The following is a 20,019-nucleotide window of genomic DNA, read 5'->3' on the forward strand; positions in this document are numbered from 1 at the left end:
AACTATTAGTGTGTGTGTGTGTGTAACTATTAGTGTGTGTGTGTGTGTGTGTGTAACTATTAGTGTGTGTGTGTGTGTGTGTCACTATTAGTGTGTGTGTGTGTGTGTGTGTCACTATTAGTGTGTGTGTGTGTGTGTGTCACTATTAGTGTGTGTGTGTGTGTGTGTCACTATTAGTGTGTGTGTGTGTGTCACTATTAGTGTGTGTGTGTGTGTCACTATTAGTGTGTGTGTGTGTGTCACTATTAGTGTGTGTGTGTGTGTCACTATTAGTGTGTGTGTGTGTGTGTGTGTAACTATTAGTGTGTGTGTGTGTGTGTGTCACTATTAGTGTGTGTGTGTGTGTGTGTGTCACTATTAGTGTGTGTGTGTGTGTGTGTCACTATTAGTGTGTGTGTGTGTGTCACTATTAGTGTGTGTGTGTGTGTCACTATTAGTGTGTGTGTGTGTGTCACTATTAGTGTGTGTGTGTGTGTCACTATTAGTGTGTGTGTGTGTGTCACTATTAGTGTGTGTGTGTGTGTCACTATTAGTGTGTGTGTGTGTGTGTGTCACTATTAGTGTGTGTGTGTGTGTGTCACTATTAGTGTGTGTGTGTGTGTCACTATTAGTGTGTGTGTGTGTGTGTGTGTGTGTGTGTGTGTAACTATGTGTGTGTGTCACTATTAGTGTGTGTGTGTGTGTGTGTGTGTCACTATTAGTGTGTGTGTGTGTGTGTAAGTCACTATTAGTGTGTGTGTGTGTGTGTCACTATTAGTGTGTGTGTGTGTGTGTCACTATTAGTGTGTGTGTGTGTGTGTGTGTGTGTGTGTGTAACTATGTGTGTGTGTAACTATGTGTGTGTGTCACTATTAGTGTGTGTGTGTCACTATTAGTGTGTGTGTGTCACTATTAGTGTGTGTGTGTCACTATTAGTGTGTGTGTGTGTGTGTGTCACTATTAGTGTGTGTGTGTGTGTGTCACTATTAGTGTGTGTGTGTGTGTGTCACTATTAGTGTGTGTGTGTGTGTGTGTGTGTAACTATTAGTGAGTGTGTGTGTGTGTGTGTGTGTGTAACTATTAGTGTGTGTGTGTGTGTGTGTGTAACTATTAGTGTGTGTGTGTGTGTGTGTGTGTGTAACTATTAGTGAGTGTGTGTGTGTGTGTGTGTGTGTAACTATTAGTGTGTGTGTGTGTGTGTGTGTGTAACTATTAGTGTGTGTGTGTGTGTAACTATTAGTGTGTGTGTGTGTGTAACTATTAGTGTGTGTGTGTGTGTGTGTAACTATTAGTGTGTGTGTGTGTAACTATTAGTGTGTGTGTGTGTGTGTGTAACTATTAGTGTGTGTGTGTGTGTGTGTGTAACTATTAGTGTGTGTGTGTGTGTGTGTGTAACTATTAGTGTGTGTGTGTGTGTGTGTAACTATTAGTGTGTGTGTGTGTGTGTGTGTGTGTGTAACTATTAGTGTGTGTGTGTGTGTAACTATTAGTGTGTGTGTGTGTGTGTGTAACTATTAGTGTGTGTGTGTGTGTGTGTAACTATTAGTGTGTGTGTGTGTGTGTAACTATTAGTGTGTGTGTGTGTGTGTGTGTGTAACTATTAGTGTGTGTGTGTGTGTGTGTGTAACTATTAGTGTGTGTGTGTGTGTGTGTGTGTAACTATTAGTGTGTGTGTGTGTGTGTAACTATGTGTGTGTGTGTGTGTGTGTGTGTGTGTGTGTGTGTGTGTAACTATTAGTGTGTGTGTGTGTGTAACTATTAGTGTGTGTGTGTGTGTGTGTGTGTAACTATTAGTGTGTGTGTGTGTGTAACTATTAGTGTGTGTGTGTGTGTAACTATTAGTGTGTGTGTGTGTGTGTGTGTAACTATTAGTGTGTGTGTGTGTGTAACTATTAGTGTGTGTGTGTGTGTGTGTAACTATTAGTGTGTGTGTGTGTAACTATTAGTGTGTGTGTGTGTGTGTGTAACTATTAGTGTGTGTGTGTGTGTGTGTGTGTAACTATTAGTGTGTGTGTGTGTGTGTGTAACTATTAGTGTGTGTGTGTGTGTGTGTGTGTGTAACTATTAGTGTGTGTGTGTGTGTAACTATTAGTGTGTGTGTGTGTGTGTGTGTAACTATTAGTGTGTGTGTGTGTGTAACTATTAGTGTGTGTGTGTGTGTGTAACTATTAGTGTGTGTGTGTGTGTGTGTGTGTAACTATTAGTGTGTGTGTGTGTGTAACTATTAGTGTGTGTGTGTGTGTGTGTAACTATTAGTGTGTGTGTGTGTGTGTGTAACTATTAGTGTGTGTGTGTGTGTGTGTAACTATTAGTGTGTGTGTGTGTGTGTAACTATTAGTGTGTGTGTGTGTGTGTGTGTGTAACTATTAGTGTGTGTGTGTGTGTGTGTGTAACTATTAGTGTGTGTGTGTGTGTGTGTGTGTAACTATTAGTGTGTGTGTGTGTGTGTAACTATGTGTGTGTGTGTGTGTGTGTAACTATGTGTGTGTGTGTGTGTGTGTGTAACTATTAGTGTGTGTGTGTGTGTAACTATTAGTGTGTGTGTGTGTGTGTGTGTAACTATTAGTGTGTGTGTGTGTGTAACTATTAGTGTGTGTGTGTGTGTAACTATTAGTGTGTGTGTGTGTGTGTGTGTAACTATTAGTGTGTGTGTGTGTGTAACTATTAGTGTGTGTGTGTGTGTGTGTAACTATTAGTGTGTGTGTGTGTAACTATTAGTGTGTGTGTGTGTGTGTGTAACTATTAGTGTGTGTGTGTGTGTGTGTGTGTGTAACTATTAGTGTGTGTGTGTGTGTGTGTAACTATTAGTGTGTGTGTGTGTGTGTGTGTGTAACTATTAGTGTGTGTGTGTGTGTAACTATTAGTGTGTGTGTGTGTGTGTGTGTAACTATTAGTGTGTGTGTGTGTGTAACTATTAGTGTGTGTGTGTGTGTGTGTAACTATTAGTGTGTGTGTGTGTAACTATTAGTGTGTGTGTGTGTGTGTGTGTGTAACTATTAGTGTGTGTGTGTGTGTGTGTGTGTAACTATTAGTGTGTGTGTGTGTGTGTGTGTAACTATTAGTGTGTGTGTGTGTGTGTGTGTGTGTAACTATTAGTGTGTGTGTGTGTGTGTAACTATGTGTGTGTGTGTGTGTGTGTGTGTGTGTGTGTGTGTGTGTGTAACTATTAGTGTGTGTGTGTGTGTGTGTGTAACTATTAGTGTGTGTGTGTGTGTAACTATTAGTGTGTGTGTGTGTGTGTGTGTAACTATTAGTGTGTGTGTGTGTGTAACTATTAGTGTGTGTGTGTGTGTGTGTAACTATTAGTGTGTGTGTGTGTAACTATTAGTGTGTGTGTGTGTGTGTGTGTAACTATTAGTGTGTGTGTGTGTGTGTGTGTGTAACTATTAGTGTGTGTGTGTGTGTGTGTAACTATTAGTGTGTGTGTGTGTGTGTGTGTGTAACTATTAGTGTGTGTGTGTGTGTGTAACTATTAGTGTGTGTGTGTGTGTGTGTGTAACTATTAGTGTGTGTGTGTGTGTAACTATTAGTGTGTGTGTGTGTGTGTGTAACTATTAGTGTGTGTGTGTGTAACTATTAGTGTGTGTGTGTGTGTGTGTGTAACTATTAGTGTGTGTGTGTGTGTGTGTGTGTAACTATTAGTGTGTGTGTGTGTGTGTGTGTAACTATTAGTGTGTGTGTGTGTAACTATTAGTGTGTGTGTGTGTGTGTGTAACTATTAGTGTGTGTGTGTGTGTGTGTGTGTAACTATTAGTGTGTGTGTGTGTGTGTGTAACTATTAGTGTGTGTGTGTGTGTGTGTGTAACTATTAGTGTGTGTGTGTGTGTGTAACTATTAGTGTGTGTGTGTGTGTGTGTGTAACTATTAGTGTGTGTGTGTGTGTAACTATTAGTGTGTGTGTGTGTGTGTGTGTGTAACTATTAGTGTGTGTGTGTGTGTGTGTAACTATTAGTGTGTGTGTGTGTGTGTGTAACTATTAGTGTGTGTGTGTGTGTGTGTGTGTGTAACTATTAGTGTGTGTGTGTGTGTGTGTGTGTGTAACTATTAGTGTGTGTGTGTGTGTGTGTGTGTGTAACTATTAGTGTGTGTGTGTGTGTAACTATTAGTGTGTGTGTGTGTGTGTGTGTGTGTGTGTAACTATTAGTGTGTGTGTGTGTTTGTGTGTGTGTGTGTGTAACTATTAGTGTGTGTGTGTGTGTGTGTGTGTGTAACTATTAGTGTGTGTGTGTGTGTGTGTGTGTGTAACTATTAGTGTGTGTGTGTGTGTGTGTGTGTGTGTAACTATTAGTGTGTGTGTGTGTGTGTGTGTGTGTGTAACTATTAGTGTGTGTGTGTGTGTGTGTGTGTGTAACTATTAGTGTGTGTGTGTGTGTGTGTAACTATTAGTGTGTGTGTGTGTGTGTGTGTGTGTAACTATTAGTGTGTGTGTGTGTGTGTGTGTGTGTAACTATTAGTGTGTGTGTGTGTGTGTGTGTGTGTGTGTAACTATTAGTGTGTGTGTGTGTGTGTGTGTGTGTGTGTGTGTGTGTGTGTGTGTGTGTAACTATTAGTGTGTGTGTGTGTGTGTGTGTGTGTAACTATTAGTGTGTGTGTGTGTGTGTGTGTAACTATTAGTGTGTGTGTGTGTGTGTGTGTGTGTGTGTAACTATTAGTGTGTGTGTGTGTGTGTGTGTGTAACTATTAGTGTGTGTGTGTGTGTGTGTGTAACTATTAGTGTGTGTGTGTGTGTGTGTGTGTGTAACTATTAGTGTGTGTGTGTGTGTGTGTGTGTAACTATTAGTGTGTGTGTGTGTGTGTGTGTGTGTAACTATTAGTGTGTGTGTGTGTGTGTGTGTGTGTAACTATTAGTGTGTGTGTGTGTGTGTGTGTGTAACTATTAGTGTGTGTGTGTGTGTGTGTGTGTGTGTAACTATTAGTGTGTGTGTGTGTGTGTGTGTGTGTAACTATTAGTGTGTGTGTGTGTGTGTGTGTGTGTGTGTGTGTGTGTGTAACTATTAGTGTGTGTGTGTGTGTGTGTGTGTGTAACTATTAGTGTGTGTGTGTGTGTGTGTAACTATTAGTGTGTGTGTGTGTGTGTGTGTGTAACTATTAGTGTGTGTGTGTGTGTGTGTGTGTGTGTAACTATTAGTGTGTGTGTGTGTGTGTGTGTGTGTAACTATTAGTGTGTGTGTGTGTGTGTGTGTGTAACTATTAGTGTGTGTGTGTGTGTGTGTGTGTGTGTAACTATTAGTGTGTGTGTGTGTGTGTGTGTGTGTGTAACTATTAGTGTGTGTGTGTGTGTGTGTGTGTGTAACTATTAGTGTGTGTGTGTGTGTGTGTGTGTGTAACTATTAGTGTGTGTGTGTGTGTGTGTGTGTGTGTAACTATTAGTGTGTGTGTGTGTGTGTGTGTGTGTAACTATTAGTGTGTGTGTGTGTGTGTGTGTGTGTGTAACTATTAGTGTGTGTGTGTGTGTGTGTGTGTGTGTAACTATTAGTGTGTGTGTGTGTGTGTGTGTGTGTAACTATTAGTGTGTGTGTGTGTGTGTGTGTGTGTAACTATTAGTGTGTGTGTGTGTGTGTGTGTGTAACTATTAGTGTGTGTGTGTGTGTGTGTGTGTAACTATTAGTGTGTGTGTGTGTGTGTGTGTGTGTAACTATTAGTGTGTGTGTGTGTGTGTGTGTGTGTGTGTGTGTAACTATTAGTGTGTGTGTGTGTGTGTGTGTGTGTGTGTGTGTAACTATTAGTGTGTGTGTGTGTGTGTGTGTGTGTAACTATTAGTGTGTGTGTGTGTGTGTGTGTGTGTAACTATTAGTGTGTGTGTGTGTGTGTGTGTGTAACTATTAGTGTGTGTGTGTGTGTGTGTGTGTAACTATTAGTGTGTGTGTGTGTGTGTGTGTAACTATTAGTGTGTGTGTGTGTGTGTGTGTGTGTAACTATTAGTGTGTGTGTGTGTGTGTGTGTGTGTGTGTGTGTGTGTGTGTGTGTGTGTGACTATTAGTGTGTGTGTGTGTGTGTGTGTGTGACTATTAGTGTGTGTGTGTGTGACTATTAGTGTGTGTGTGTGTAACTATTAGTGTGTGTGTGTGTGTGTGTGTGTCACTATTAGTGTGTGTGTGTGTGTCACTATTAGTGTGTGTGTGTGTGTCACTATTAGTGTGTGTGTGTGTGTCACTATTAGTGTGTGTGTGTGTGTGTGTGTGTGTAACTATTAGTGTGTGTGTGTGTTAGTGTGTGTGTGTGTGTGTGTGTGTGTGTGTGTGTGTAACTATTAGTGTGTGTGTGTAACTATTAGTGTGTGTGTGTGTGACTATTAGTGTGTGTGTGTGTAACTATTAGTGTGTGTGTGTGTGTGTGTGTGTGTCACTATTAGTGTGTGTGTGTGTGTGTCACTATTAGTGTGTGTGTGTGTGTAACTATTAGTGTGTGTGTGTGTGTGTAACTATTAGTGTGTGTGTGTGTGTAACTATTAGTGTGTGTGTGTGTTAGTGTGTGTGTGTGTGTGTGTGTGTGTGTGTGTGTGTGTGTGTGTGTGTGTGTAACTATTAGTGTGTGTGTGTGTAACTATTAGTGTGTGTGTGTGTGTGTGTGTGTGTGTGTGTGTAACTATTAGTGTGTGTGTGTGTTAGTGTGTGTGTGTGTGTGTGTGTGTGTGTGTGTGTAACTATTAGTGTGTGTGTGTGTAACTATTAGTGTGTGTGTGTGTGTGACTATTAGTGTGTGTGTGTGTAACTATTAGTGTGTGTGTGTGTGTGTGTGTGTGTCACTATTAGTGTGTGTGTGTGTGTAACTATTAGTGTGTGTGTGTGTGTGTAACTATTAGTGTGTGTGTGTGTTAGTGTGTGTGTGTGTGTGTGTGTGTGTGTGTGTGTGTGTGTGTAACTATTAGTGTGTGTGTGTGTGTAACTATTAGTGTGTGTGTGTGTGTGTGTGTAACTATTAGTGTGTGTGTGTGTAACTATTAGTGTGTGTGTGTGTGTGTGTGTAACTATTAGTGTGTGTGTGTGTGTGTGTGTAACTATTAGTGTGTGTGTGTGTGTGTGTAACTATTAGTGTGTGTGTGTGTGTGTGTGTGTAACTATTAGTGTGTGTGTGTGTGTGTGTAACTATTAGTGTGTGTGTGTGTGTGTGTAACTATTAGTGTGTGTGTGTGTGTGTGTGTGTGTAACTATTAGTGTGTGTGTGTGTGTGTGTGTGTGTAACTATTAGTGTGTGTGTGTGTGTGTGTGTGTAACTATTAGTGTGTGTGTGTGTGTGTGTGTGTAACTATTAGTGTGTGTGTGTGTGTGTAACTATTAGTGTGTGTGTGTGTGTGTGTGTGTGTAACTATTAGTGTGTGTGTGTGTGTGTGTGTGTGTGTGTGTGTGTAACTATTAGTGTGTGTGTGTGTGTGTGTGTGTGTAACTATTAGTGTGTGTGTGTGTGTGTGTGTGTGTGTAACTATTAGTGTGTGTGTGTGTGTGTAACTATTAGTGTGTGTGTGTGTGTGTGTGTGTGTGTGTGTAACTATTAGTGTGTGTGTGTGTGTGTGTGTAACTATTAGTGTGTGTGTGTGTGTGTGTGTAACTATTAGTGTGTGTGTGTGTGTGTGTGTAACTATTAGTGTGTGTGTGTGTGTGTGTGTGTAACTATTAGTGTGTGTGTGTGTGTGTGTAACTATTAGTGTGTGTGTGTGTGTGTGTGTGTGTGTGTGTGTGTGTGTGTGTGTGTAACTATTAGTGTGTGTGTGTGTGTGTGTGTGTGTAACTATTAGTGTGTGTGTGTGTGTCACTATTAGTGTGTGTGTGTGTGTGTGTGTGTGTGTGTGTGTAACTATTAGTGTGTGTGTGTGTGTGTGTGTGTGTGTGTGTGTGTGTGTGTGTGTGTGTGTGTGTGTGTGTGTGTGTGTGTGTGTGTGTGTGTAACTATTAGTGTGTGTGTGTGTGTGTGTCACTATTAGTGTGTGTGTGTGTGTCACTATTAGTGTGTGTGTGTGTGTGTGTGTGTGTGTGTAACTATTAGTGTGTGTGTGTGTTAGTGTGTGTGTGTGTGTGTGTGTGTGTGTGTGTGTGTGTAACTATTAGTGTGTGTGTGTGTTAGTGTGTGTGTGTGTGTGTGTGTGTGTGTGTAACTATTAGTGTGTGTGTGTGTGTGTGTGTGTGTGTGTGTGTGTGTGTGTGTGTGTGTGTGTGTGTAACTATTAGTGTGTGTGTGTGTGTGTGTGTGTGTGTGTGTGTGTGTGTGTGTGTGTGTGTGTGTGTGTGTGTGTGTGTGTGTAACTATTAGTGTGTGTGTGTGTGTGTGTGTGTAACTATTAGTGTGTGTGTGTGTGTGTAACTATTAGTGTGTGTGTGTGTGTGTGTGTCACTATTAGTGTGTGTGTGTGTAACTATGTGTGTGTGTCACTATTAGTGTGTGTGTGTGTAACTATGTGTGTGTGTCACTATTAGTGTGTGTGTGTGTGTGTGTGTGTGTGTGTGTGTGTGTGTGTGTGTGTGTGTGTAACTATGTGTGTGTGTCACTATTAGTGTGTGTGTGTGTGTGTGTGTGTGTGTCACTATTAGTGTGTGTGTGTGTGTGTGTGTGTCTCTATTAGTGTGTGTGTGTGTGTGTCACTATTAGTGTGTGTGTGTGTGTGTCACTATTAGTGTGTGTGTAACTATTAGTGTGTGTGTAACTATTAGTGTGTGTGTAACTATTAGTGTGTGTGTAACTATTAGTGTGTGTGTGTGTGTGTGTAACTATTAGTGTGTTAGTGTGTGTGTGTGTGTGTGTAACTATTAGTGTGTGTGTGTGTAACTATTAGTGTGTGTGTGTCACTATTAGTGTGTGTGTGTGTTAGTGTGTGTGTGTGTGTGTGTAACTATTAGTGTGTGTGTGTGTGTGTGTGTAACTATTAGTGTGTTAGTGTGTGTGTGTGTGTGTGTGTGTGTAACTATTAGTGTGTGTGTAACTATTAGTGTGTGTGTAACTATTAGTGTGTGTGTAACTATTAGTGTGTGTGTGTGTGTGTGTGTGTGTGTAACTATTAGTGTGTTAGTGTGTGTGTGTGTGTGACTATTAGTGTGTGTGTGTAACTGTGTGTGTGTGTGTGTGTGTGTGTAACTATTAGTGTGTGTGTGTGTGTGGATCTTATAGTCAAGTGCAATATACTGTTCCTACTGGGTATTTCACCACAACAGCTGAATACAAGTACAAATCACCAAATTCAATTTTTTTTTTTTAAATCTAACTTTTTAAATTAATATTTTGTAATAAATATTTTCCCGCGTTCTAAATTGAACATAAGTGTCTATTTAAATCAACAAATATTACCATGCCATAATACAGTTTATACATGAAACCTAAAAGGTAGTTTTATATCATTTGTAATACTTTTGTAAACCCTCAGAAAGTAAGTACTGTAATCAAAAAAGGCAATATTCATTGTTTTAAATACATTTAGAATATTTGCCATTTAGAACACAAAAACCAAACAAACAGGCAGAAAAGAATTTGACGTACAGGCAAGGAAAAAAAAAAAAAAAGTAATTTTTGATTATTTTTTTTTTTTTTAAAAAAAAAAAAAGAAAAATTAAAAAGTTTGGATTTAAGAATAAGTTTGGAATTTGTACACGTACAATTTATACAAAAGTATTCAAAATGATCTAAACCAACCTTTAGGTTACATGTACAAGCTGTATTATGACATAAGATTGTTATTTACACTTGGTTCCATCCACTCTCCAAACTGTCCCATTTTAAAGATGCAAATATTCTAAAATCCAAACCTTCGCCAGTACCAAGCAAAAAGGTTTTCTACCTGTCCTCTGCCATATGTTTACACAGCTGCCCATTATCCTCATCTATCTGGCTCATTAGTAGGGATGGGTGAATGTGCAATTAGTTTGGTAGAATGAATAGTCCTGTACTAATGTCATGGACAATCGAATGTTGACAAGAATGAAAATCCATTAAAATTCAGTAAATAGAATGTTACTTTTGTTTTTGAATGCTCATAATTAGATTGAATATCCACATTCGAAATTTTGAATGTTGATTTAAAAAAAATTATTATTCAACACTGCAAAAATAGCTACAGAAAGCTATGCAAGACATCAGAAGAAATCAACCTCCTGCTGCGGTTCTTATCTGCTCAATACCTAAATGCACTGTCCTTTAAAATGTTCACTAAAAGATCCCAATGGTCTCTGGCGCTCTGTTTTTATACTTAAAGCGACACTAAACACCTTTATATTTTTATATAAGACAGTTATAAAGAAACCGCTTTGCAATATATTTTTTACGATTTTGCCCCCTTTTCATGTAATTTAGCTTTGGAAACGAAGTAATTTCTAATATCAGAACTTGAAATATACCCTGCTGACTTCTCAAGCGTAACTCTGCTACATATCAGTCCCTAATTGGCATTAAAGGGACACTGAACCCAAATTTTTTCTTTCGTGATTCAGATAGAGAATGCAATTTTAAGCAACTTTCTAATTTACTCCTATTATCAATTTCTTTGTTCTCTTGCTATCTTTATTTGAAAAAGAAAGTCCAGGACCCTGGACAGCACTTGTTTATCAGTGGATGAATTTATACACCAATCGGCAACAACCCAGGTTGTTCATCAAAAATGGGTCGGCATCTAAACTTACATTCTTGCTGTTCAAATAAAAATACCAAGATAATGAAGAAAATTTGATAATAGGAGTAAATTAGAAAGTTGCTTAAAATTGCATGCTCTGTTTGAAACACAAAAGAAAGTGTCCCTTTAAGATAACTGCAAAACAACTTACTTTATACCAACTTTATGACCATGGCTAGCCTTGTTGTCAGATGTCTAGAACCCAGATTGACTCCTCCAAATAAGGCAAATGTGTTGGTGGAGTTTGGCTATTTTTGCAGTTAAAAGGATGTTCATGTGTTTAAAAAACAAACAAAAACATTAAGGCTTGGCTGATATGTTATTCTATAGCACAGTTGTTGCGTTCGGGCAGCGCTCCAAGCGAACTGGAACTCGCTTGGAGCGTTTTTCTCACACTCGTTTTCTGAACGCTCTGGTGACGTAAGTCCCAGCGCTTCCAGTGTGCTGGAAAAGCTGGGACTTTTCAGAGCAAGCTCAGACGCTTGGAAACATGGCAGCCTCCACACACATGTTGCTGTGGAGGCTGCCATGTTATTTATACATATATAATATGATTTTTTGTGAGCTCTAGAGAATGTAGCCCATTTCTTTTCACTTCATACGTAGCGTATGAAGTGAAAAGAAATGGGCTACATTATTTAGAGCTCACAAAAAAATCATATTATATATGTATATCACAAAGACCTGACGTTCAAGCATTATGTGTAATTATTCTGTATTTCCCGATCGTTGTGTGGGCGGGTTAAAGATGTGTTGGCGGGGTCCCGGAATTGCCGATTTTGATCCCCACCCCAGAGCCAAGAATGATTTCCCCAGTCTCTCTTCGCAAACATCGCAACTCTGACCCACCTCTATTCGGTGCAGGATAAGCTACAGGGGCTGAGCTGAGAGCAGCTGAATGGAGGTGGGTCAGAGTTCCGTTGTTTGCGAAGAGACTGGGGAACTCATTCTCGGCAGGCACTGGCAGCCCAGCAACAATCAAGGGAGCTTAGTAAAAACGTTCGCATGCGCAATCCATTATTGTGCATGCGAACGTTTTTTCAAAGCTCCCTTGCTTGTGACGTCACCTAGCGCAACGTCATCGCTGGGAGTGAAGCGCTTCCACTAGCTCCTAAGCGCTGCCCGAACGCGGCCAGTGATAGCTTACCTTGGCACCTCTGATGTTTTGGAACTACATTTCCCATGATGCTGAACTAGACTACACAATGCCTAAGCATCATGGGAAATGTAGTTCCAAAACATCTGGAGTGCCAAGATTAGCCATCACTGTGCTAGAACAGCATTACAGAAATGTCTTGTAATTACAAAGTGTTTAATGTTCATCCATTACTCCTACTGCTAACACCAACAAAACTCTACCAAAGCCACCATTCTCAATTCTCCATGCAGGAAAGTGCAACCTTTAGCAAGTGAGATGCCAAATTACTTATTTTTCCCTCTTGGAGAGATGGTGAGCATGTTTTAGAAATATTACCAATCAAAAATAGTTTTGTTTAATACATAAACCTTCACTTGTTTTAGTGTGCACAACTTCAAATGTCTGCCTAGCAGTATGGTACAATATAGGAGACAGCGAATTGAGGATTTATTATTATCTACCTTGATGTTTTCAATACAAGATCAGCCTACACCCCCACATGCACCATATTGCTTTTGGAGAAATAAAAAGCCAGATTAAATCTTAAAATGAGACAGTATGATTCAGACAGAACATGTCATTTCAAACAACTTTACCCTTTCCTTCTATCATCTAATTTGTGATGTTCTTTTGGTATCCTTTGTTGTATGGTTTATGTACATCGGCTTAGGTGAGCAATGCACTGCTGGGAGCTAGCTGATGACTGCACATATATATGTCTCGTCATCAGCTCGCTAGATGTGTTCAAGTAGCTCCCAGTAATGCATTACTGCTCCAGAGCCTACTCTCCAATTTTATTTCATTTTCTTGGTACCCTTTGTTGAAGAGATAGGACATATGCCATTTTGCTGCACACACCGCAAGCTAACACTTCACATCCTGTGGTTATGATATGCTTTTCCCATCTACTACGAACAATCGACATCTGAGCAGAAATATAGTAAATAAAATGGTTGCAGCCAATATAAACATTGACAGGTTTCCTTGCAAAATTTCAGGGGGGGGGGGGGGGGGAATTCTATTTTTCCTGGACACTAAAATCACACAAACAAAAAAACCCTGCTTGACTTGGATATTAGTCCACATTATGGAGGAAAATACCAGAAGTGTGTTACATTTTATAGTTGGCGTATGTAATGCAGACCTATCCTGGCCTTCAGAGAACTCGAGTCTAGGCAAGTCAGAGTGAGAGTCACACAAATATCACTAACTCGATTTCTGTTCTAATCAGATCAGTGAGACCAGCATAAAGATGAAAAGGTCCACGCCGAGTTAAAGGGACAGTATACTGTAAAATTGTTTTTCCCTTAATGTTTTTCCAATTACTTGTTATACAAGATGCAAAGTAGAAAATGTATGAGAAATTGTATTTTTATATTTGTATATGAAACAGCTTGTTTTGTTATTTGAAACCACAACCCATTAAATGAGTTGAGCTTGCAGGGAAATCAGATTTATGTATTTTATCACCTTTCTGAACACTCTTCTTTATATCATCTCTTTCTTAAATCCCAATACTTAGGGCTCGATTTATTAAAGCCTTACGGCTGCAAGTTCGCACAAGAACTTGCTCGCCGTAATTTAACAACCCTTAGAGCAGTGTTTTTCAACCAGTGCACCGTGGCACACTAGTGTGCCGTGAGAGATCCTCAGGTGTGCCGCGGCAGACTGACAACAGTGTGACATTTTTTAAATTTTGTTTGTTTTTTTATTCTTGGCCGTTTTTTTATTTTGAGTGAGATGACTGAGGGTAACAGCGCAGCGGCGGCTCGCTTCCGACCCGTGTTCACACTTGGAAGGAACCCCCACCCTCCACAACACATGTCTAGTGCCGGCTCTACACGCTGCAACACTTCAATTCCCCATGCATGTTGCTTTGCTCCTCCAGAACAGTTCCAGCCAGCGGGGTTGTCCCTCTTTCAAATTTTGAAATATTGGGGAAGTATGTGACAGGCTCATCAGGCATCATTTACAACCATGACATTGACATTCATTCACAGACAATCATTATGATTGTTTGTGAATGAATGTCAGTATGTCATGTATAGTTTGTAGGAGGCATGACAGCACTGTACAGTATATATATGTGTGATTTTGTAAAATTTTGGGATGGTGGTGTGCCGCAGGATTTTTTAATGTAAAAAAAAGTGTGCTACTGCAAAAAAAAGGTTGAAAATCACTGCCATAGAGAACAATTTAAAATGAACTTTTCCTGGCTTATCTAATCTATCTCCCACTGGGATTGTAATTTCTTCTGCTGGCTATGTTTAAACAGCTTTTCTGTAGCCAATACTTAAAAGGGGTATGAAACCCAATTTTTTTTTTTCAGGATTCATATAAATAATTTTAAACAACTTTCTAATGCACTTCTATTATCAAATTTCCTTTGTTCCCTTGGTATCTTGATGAAAAGCAAGGATGTATGCTTATAGGGCTGCCCATTTTTGGAGCACTATATGGCAATAATTTTGCAAGAGCAATAGATGGCAGCACTATTTCTGGCAATGTGGTACTCCAGATGCTTACCCAGGCATCTCATCAACAGCAAATCATCATGGTAATAAAGCAAGTTTGATAATTAAAGTAAATTGCAAACCTTAAAAAATAAATAAATATATATATATTTAGTATGTTCTGTCTGAATAACAAAACTTTTTAGGTTTCATATTCCTTTAAAGCAAAGTTAAAGGGATACTGAACCCAAATTGTGTTTTTCACGATTCAGATAGGGCATGCAATTTTAAGCAACTTTCGAATTTACTCCTGTTATCAATTTTTCTTCGTTCTCTTGGTATCTTTATTTGAAAAAGAAGAAATGTAAGCTTACGAGCCAGCCCATCTTTGGTTAAACACCTGGGTAGCACTTGCTGATTGGTGGCTAAATGCAGCTTAATGCACCTTACGGGTGATTAGCTGCACTTTACAAGTACCCAATACATACATAGTAAGCTTACATTCCTGCTTTTTCAAATAAAGATACCAAGAGAACGAAGAAAAAATGAATAGGAGTAAATGAGAAAGTTGTTGCAACTAGGTGCAAAAACAGCCCAGCCACGAAGTTGCAAACCACTCAAACAGCATGCTGTAGCATGTAAAAATCGATGTTGCATCCCTCCTTATCTGAGCAGCTGAACACAAGCCTCACATCAACATGCGCAATGCCAAGTGCCAGCTGTAATGGTGTGAAGCACACCACAACTGGACTCTGGAGCAAGGAAATGTGTTCTCTGGAGCAATGAATCACACTTCTATCATACTGCCAGATATTGAAGAATCTCAGAATTGTGGATGTCAGGAGAAAGCTACTTACAGGAATGCCTAGTGCCTACTGTAAAGTCTGGCGGAAGAGGGATAATGGTCTGGGGCTATTTTTCAGGGTTTAGGCCTCTTAGTTCCACTGAAGAGTCAACTCCATGTTGCAGGATACAAAGACATTTTAGACAACTGGGTGCTGCCAACTTCGTGATAACAGTTTGGGGAAAATGCCCTTTCCTGTTCCAGAACTACTGTGCCCCTGTGCACAAATCAAGGTCCACAATGACACGGTCTGAGTTTGGTGTGGCTTGCACAGAACCTTGACCTCAACCACACTTTGGGATGAGGTGGAACGCTGATTGCAAGCCATACCTTCTCATCCAACATCAGTGCCCAACCTCACAAATGCTCTTTTTGGCTTAACAAGCACAAATTTCCACAGACATACTCCAAAATCTTGTGAAAAGTCTTCCCAGAAGAGTGGTGGCTGTTACAGCCGCAATAGGAAAGTCAACTCAATGTTAATGCCCTTGGTTTTGGAATGGGATGTTTCACATACTTTTTTCCCTCATATAGTTGTTTATATTTTCTAACCTAATTTTAAAAACAGCAAAGCTCCTGTTCAATAGCATCTCCTCTTTGTGCAAGAGAAATACCAGGAAAAAACACAATAAACAAGACATGTCTTCATTACAAGGGTTTAAATGCAGTAGAGAAAATGTTAATGTTTACGGTGCCTTTAAAATAGGTCTAGTATGCTAAAGATCATGAATTGTGTATGACTCTTGGTAGGTTTACTATTGGTTACCGACCATTCAATGCACTAACAAGCCATCCAGACACCATGCTGTTTATGTTAGTTTAGATTCTACATTTCTATAAAAATAGCCAAGTCTGGCTTCTCAAAAATGAGTGCCTGGTTCTTGCTGTTCCTAAGGTTGACAAATATCTCAGCCATTGGCTCTAAACGTAGCAGCTCTGATGCAATGCCATTGTATGTCTTGTGCACAATACACTATTGCCTTTGTTACAGTTTTACCTTTACAATAAAGCTAAGTTTAAGACTGTCGGATTGCACCTTCGCTTTATGTACAACTTAACCAGTCACTACAGTTGTGCTGTGGCTGACATAGAAGGCCAGCTTCTAAATAGAGGCTTATTTTGTGACAGCTCTGGTGCGTCTGAAACAAGAGGCATCAGTGGCTTGTAGGACTGTCACAGCTGGACTGTATTATAGCTATTGCTGGATCTATATTACTGCTAGTTACAAAATTCACAACTACGTTAGTTTAACATGAACTTCCATACTGTCTTTAATCCTCTAAATTGCTCTACTCCAGGCAGTCAATTATATGTAAATCCTAGCACCAAGATCCAACCATCACACATTAGCAAGTAGCATTATTCATGTGTTTTGTTTTTTTTAATAAAAAAATAAAATTTACAACAAAAAATTGCTGGTTATTGCACAATAAAATCAGATTTTCTGATGCAGCAGAAGCTGCCAGGAAAGAATTTCCATTTGTTTAAAAGTCAAAACAATAAGACTCCAACTGGCAGGATGGTTGTACCAAAAATAGCCAACACAAATGTACTTCAACTGCCTTGGGAAAAAGCATCTGCCAGAATTATGTAGGCTGATTGTATATCCAGGATTCAAAAGAAGCCCATAAAATTAGGACCTTACATTATGGCTCATCAGATTTTGATATTCTTTTATACTAAACCAAGTCATTGTAAAATGTCCTGGGGTATACTATAATGATTGAAAGAGAGCATCAATACCAAAGTTACATTCGCTATAGTACTATGCACACAGTTATTACATTTCCTGACAGTATGTTACAAAACAGAATGGTATTTCTGAGTCTTAAGCACACGTTTTCACTATTAGGTTTGGGGACCTCAAGAAAGTAACCTCCCGTATAAATTGTTTTATTTAAAATGGGTTAACCCTATCAACTGCAACTGAACAGTAACCTTGCAGACAGGTAATTTGTTTAAAGCAAATATACACTTAAAATGGAGAGGGGGAAAAAACAAAACAAAAAAAAAACATAAAAGCATAATTTTGTTCAAGCAAATATAGTCCTATAGAATGAAATCTAGAACTTTTTTTTTTTTTTTTTAACAATTCTAAATATCTATATACCAAATAAAGAGAAAATGCAATCAAATGTGGGCTGCTTTAAGTAATTTAAAATACCTACAAATTGTAGAAGAAGAAAAGCGTAAAAAAAAAAAAAAAAAAAAACTCAGTTACACCTTCTGTTATACTATTGAATTGTGATTTTGGGCAAGAACCCCAAAGCCAGCAACGCCCAGGTGCCTTCAGCTTCCTACAGCACAGCAATAACTCGGCTAATAGCGTCCCAGCCTCGCCTAGGACCCAGCCCTAGTCTGATTACCTTTTGTAAGGAGAAGCTTTCCCATGACTAACTCAGGGAGTAAACCAGCAATTCTTCATTTGACAAGGACATTGGGACTAGTGAAATGCACATAAAGCCACAAATCAGACTTCAGCTTGTACTGTGTAATGAGTTAGTCAACTTTCAATCATCTTCATTTTAACATTGTCATACAAGATGTATAAATAAAAATAAAAAAATGTATTGCATGCTTTGAGGTAATGCTTTTCAGCCATAAAATAAAAAAAAATTAACAAAAAAAAAAAAAAAAACACACCATAGAATAAACCTCAGCTTGTACAGTACGCACACAGTTTGAGAACAACTCAAAAGCAATATTTTTAATTTGCAACTGTATGGTCATAAAATGCTAAACAGCATGTTTAGTGGCAAGGAGTTCCATACTGATTAAGTAGTTAAATCTTGTCAGAAAGAATCTCTTCAAACTTAGATGATTGATCAATATTACTGCAAAGTCTGACCTCCACTCTGCCAGAAATGCCTTTGTTCAAAATGAAAAAAATCATCTCACTATCATATGAAAATTCCTGTCTTCAACATGTCATCTCAAGCAGCCCTATGTATACATAGTTTCTGACTAGGATATCTTTGTCCATCCATTTTACTGCCATCCGCTATAGAACAGGATTTTCCTTTTTTTTTCTAGACACAGATAGATATAGTGCTACAAACAGCTGGGTCCTATTGATTAACTGAAAGTGTAACTGAACAGAAAAAGGTCAATCATTTTAGCAAGATTTGAAAATCAGCATTCTAGGTGTATATGGGTGGGGACTGCTTTTCTAAAAGATCACATAAAAACATAACTAATTGCCACCACAAAAATAACTCAAGCCAAAGTCATTCTGTGCTACAAATCATGTGCTTAGAAATAACAAAAGAAGAATTTCCCATGCGCAAGCAGCCATTGTCCTACTCAAACAAATAATGGCTTGTTACTTTAGAGAATATTCACAATATCAACAACACAAAGCAGCGCACAAGGGTGGAGACTACATTTGCTGTAACCAAAGTGCAAAGTTCAATATGGCTCACTAGCAAAGGTGATAAATAGTTTTGTTACAAAAGGCAAAGCATTCCAGTTTCTTGTATGAATTATCCCTTAACTTTATATCTACAAAACTGCAACAGAAATGTGTTTCAATGTATCCAAGTTAAAGGGATAGAAAGGTCAAAACTGAAATATACATTGGTGCATAGAAGTTTCAAATAGCATCTTTGCAATATACTTCCATTAGTAAAAAAATGCTTTTAGTAAAAAGTATAATTTTTTTAGCAGCATACACACATATGATGAGTGCCCCGTGAACCAGTACTTTAAGCTCAGAGAGCTGGCAATGGTATGTTTTGTGCCTGTATCATACAAGCCACTGCCAACACTCTGAGAAGAGGTTATGTTTGAATACTGTGCACAGGCCCTCACAGGATATGTGCATATGCCATTGCAAATGAGTAATAACTTTTAATAGAGGCATTTTTGCTATTGGAAGTGTACTGCAAATTTAAGTGTTGACCTTTCCCTTAAAGTCTACTTTTTCATATCAAACGTGTTTCAGCCTCTACCAAAAGTACCAACAACAAAAAAAAATTGGTGAAGAAGAAAATGTATAGAACCTGGTTATTAAACATGAAAATTCATAAAACATTTAAGAATTCAAACATGTGAGAACGTTTGTGACATTTGACACTGGACTAAAACTATAAAAGCCTGGGGCATTAAGGAGTGGTGATGCATCTGACAAACACCACCTTGTTATGGTGGAAAGGGGGGGGGGGGGTAAGGCAGATACAGGTAATAGGAGCACAGCCAATTTCAAATGATAAACCAAAGTATGGAAATGCTAGTGAACCCAATAAAAGTATCACAGCATATAAAGGTAGGAGATTAGGAAACCACTTGATTTTCTGGGGACAAGAAGAAATGAATTGTTTAAAAAGAAGACTGAGAACTATATACTTTGTGTGGCATCATGATAGACATCAAAAGTAAACGCTACATACTTGAGTAATCTCTCCATTTCTGTATAATGTGTAAATGTAACCTACTGGCCGCTTACAGACACTGTACAGAAACATACTCCTCAGATGGTCACCAGATATGCAAATAATTTACAGGGGGGAAAAAAAATCTGATCTACGAATTCCCATAATACAGTGAATAAAGGCAGACTAAGGTACCCCCTAAATACAGACTCCACAAGCCCAACCGTCACAAATAAGCCACATACAGAGTTATACTGAAAATCAAATATAATCAGGTGAACGGTAAATAAATGCACACAAAGCTTCCCCGGAAATAACTCCTCACCCTGGCTTCTACTGCTTCTTACCCCACGGTAAAAGGGGTGCGCTCGTATCCCAAACGTCCAGCTCCTAACTCGCCCAGTCCTAAGCACTCCAACAACTAAAGAGAATACAGAGCAAGCTGACAGCGACACCTCCCCACCCATCCGAGAGGGATCCACCCCTAGTTAAGGACCACCCACAGTTTCAGTATAATCTATCTCCTATTGGTTGGAATCCACTTCCATCACGTCATCTGATCTCACAGGCGCATCGGCAAGCTTCACAGTAATTGGCAAAATGCGCTGCTAATCAACCTAAACATTTTTTCCAGACAGCCTCTCCAA

The 20,019-nt window shown here is 39.0% G+C and overlaps 1 protein-coding gene across 1 annotated transcript in view; it reads right to left on the bottom strand.

Annotated features, from left to right (window-relative positions):
• The window catches only part of JUP (junction plakoglobin), a gene marked incomplete in the record, with an annotated part of 133,947 nt that extends 114,175 nt beyond the window's left edge, over positions 1-19,772 (bottom strand). The window contains 1 exon segment of the mRNA XM_053698828.1: positions 19,725-19,772.
• Between the last annotated feature and the right edge of the window lie 247 nt (positions 19,773-20,019).

Source organism: Bombina bombina, chromosome 1 (genome assembly GCF_027579735.1).
Source record: "Bombina bombina isolate aBomBom1 chromosome 1, aBomBom1.pri, whole genome shotgun sequence".
Taxonomy (NCBI): Eukaryota; Metazoa; Chordata; class Amphibia; order Anura; family Bombinatoridae; genus Bombina; species Bombina bombina.